Genomic DNA, 2,988 nt, shown 5'->3' on the forward strand with positions numbered 1-2,988 from the left:
TTGGTCGCTCGTAGGTACCACAGCTGGGATATATGTACCATCTATAGCTCCAATGCAATCCTAAAACAAGTATGCAAATATTACTTGATTTATTTTTAGTTTGACGATTATATTGTATAATCGTAACTTACCTTAAAATCTTCATGGGGATAAAATCTTTGATTGTTCCTTATCTTCATTGGAAATTCCCTAAATTATCGATAAGATGGTTAGATCAAATCTGCTCCCATTTCACATACTTCATCCAGAACTAAGCTAAATAGCCGACATATGGTTTCCCCAGAGCACTGAAAGCCCTCTTGTACTGGCCTGTTACCTATACTGTGTCCTAAAACATGAAGAAACATTCCTAGCATTTCTACAACATCAATATTCCTAGATCCTTGAAGACCATATCGTGTCACTAAATCATGCCTTAAATTATTAAATATAGTTCTATCCATTCTAAACATTTGAAAACACCTTATCGGATTAGTATCAATGCCCATCAACTCTCTTAATCTTGCATTTTCTGTGTACGATGAGGTCATGCATGGTGTTTTGTGAGGGTACGTTGCATGATAAACACCTCCCGTATGTGCAGTTGCACAGAGTAGCCAATGTTCCTCTTCATCTTTTTCATGGTTTTCCTTTTCAGGAGAATCATCCATAACTGGTTAAAGTAACAAAATAGAATTAGGATAAGGATGTAACAAATTATCTAGATCATCCATCGATAGAACACTTATCAACCATCATATATATGAAAACTCCACTTAATAAAGGGAACACTAATTAGAAACAGGTCTCACAGTAGAACATAAACATGTCTCACCAACTAGTACAAATAAGTAGTGCAAATAGGTCTCACATTACAATAACGTAGCATATGAAAGAATTCAAATAAGTAGCTAACATCCTAGTGATGACTTCATTGTGCAAACTTATACTTGATCCACTTGACTTTTTCTTGATTGCCATCCATGTTCATGAAAATTTGCCCATTGTTTTTCTTTACCGCAAAATGATCTAGTGCAAAAAAGTATAACTCTTCGTCTTGCTTAATCTCGAGTATGGCTTTCAATGTCTCTATGATTTCCTTGTAAGGATCAAACTTCCTCGCATGGCTCCTACTTTTAATAGCTGAACAAATTCTGTCCATTTGCGCTGCTAGCTTAGCAGCTGTGTTAATTTTCTTTTGTTTTTTTCCTTGAGATTGCCTCGCCGAACTCTGCGACGTTCTTTTATGGCTTTGAGCCTATTCAACACTCTTTTCACCTACATTATTCTCTATATCATTATCAGTAGATCCTGTACAATCATCAATATCAAGTTGTGTGGCCACAATATCCTCATCAACATATAAGCCTTGTGCAGGATTCCATGTGACACTTTCAGTAGCGACTGTATCTCCAACTATTCTATCCAACAAAACTTGAAGATTCGGATATATGCCTTTCATTCTAAAAACTCTAACCTTAGGATTTTCCTATTATGATAAACATATTTGTGAGTTGTATTATAAAAGATTAACTTTAAAAAAAGTAACAAAAGAAGGGGAAAAAACCTAAATTTTTCTCTCCCACCATTCATCACTTGCTTTAATGGTATTCTTATTCTTTTTTGGGTGCCATCCTAATCCTGTTTCCTTCGAAAGCAATGTCCTCCATCTTTTCCATTCTTCCTTATGATTATCCCCCTTACTCTTCATTTGACTTTTATCATACTTTTTACCCCTTAAGTCCTCAAACCTCTTAATTATGACTGTCCATCCATCCCTTTTATTGTTTGTAGGACGATTTTCATTATCAATTTGTTCAACGCACAACTTACAAAAGGTTTCTACATCTTTCGAGCTCCAAAATGCCTTTTCCTTTTATGAATTTGCCATCTACTTGTAAAGTGACATGAACAAATTTGAATGATGAGAATAAGCTAATAGAAACAGAGAATGCTATGCCATAATCCTTCAACCAGATTCACTACTAGAATCAATATCAATATAAGTAAACATATCATCCAATGCAAGGACTTAAAACAACCCATCAAGAAATACTTGCTCCTTAAAACAATCCATCAAGCAATAGCCATTATCGGAAACCACATGCACTTAAAACAACCCATCAAGCAGTACTAGCTCCTTGGTACTATAACGACGGTTCTACAATCTCTAAGGCAAACAAACCAGAATATTTCCTTCTCAATTTTCGCAAAGTCACTTGAGTGTTAGTTCTGCAATTCAATAAAATATTGACCAAATAGAGATAGCAAAAGAGGCTAAAGAATAGAGAGACGGGTCTGCAATTCAATAAACTCGCTTGAGTGTTAGTTCCCTATGGTTTAGTCTTTAAAGTAGCTTCAAGTCTTGCTATGATTATCTCTCAAAAGGATCACGAAACATCACTTTGCATATTTCTAATGCGAGCTGAGCACTAGCCGGGATGTGTCCTTTGTGATCGCATTGTGGAACACAGTCTATCCTAACTCAAATTCATTCGACAATATATAGTTCTAGCTGCACATACAGATTGACTTCTTTGAAAAAAAAAGGGGGAAAACAATGGAAGATGTTGCAATCTTTAAAACGAAATTCTAACAAAGTTTCTCGCTAATAATACAGTCCTTCAACATGGAAAGCAATCTCAATCCAGAATATTTCCTTCTGAATTTTAGCTGTGATGACCCAATTCTCTACACGGCTTCAGGTGACATAGAACAACCCCAAGATCCAGATCATTTAACAACCCCAAAAAGACCAAGCTTATAGATCCACCCAAGAGAAAGCAACTTCACCCCAAAAAAGGCGAAAAAAAAACCGAAAAACGAGATGAATGAAGAGATCGAACCTGCAGAGGAGCAGTCGCGAGCGAAGGAGCGCGGTTGAGTGAGGGAGTGCGGTCGAGTGAGCGCCGTCGAGTGAGAAAGAAAACGTGAAGGGAGTAGACACGAGAAAGGGGAGATAGGTATAGAGCAGACGCGAAAAAGGGGAGAGATGCCAGGGGTTGCAAG

The 2,988-nt window shown here is 37.0% G+C and overlaps 1 pseudogene; it reads right to left on the reverse strand.

The window, feature by feature from the left end:
• Nucleotides 1-743: 743 nt before the first annotated feature.
• LOC115661656 (L10-interacting MYB domain-containing protein-like) lies at nucleotides 744-1,870 on the reverse strand (annotated as a pseudogene).
• Between the last annotated feature and the right edge of the window lie 1,118 nt (nucleotides 1,871-2,988).

This window comes from Syzygium oleosum, unplaced genomic scaffold, assembly GCF_021117445.2.
Source record: "Syzygium oleosum isolate NSW1041296 unplaced genomic scaffold, Sole_v2.1 Sole_v2.12, whole genome shotgun sequence".
NCBI lineage: Eukaryota > Viridiplantae > Streptophyta > Magnoliopsida > Myrtales > Myrtaceae > Syzygium > Syzygium oleosum.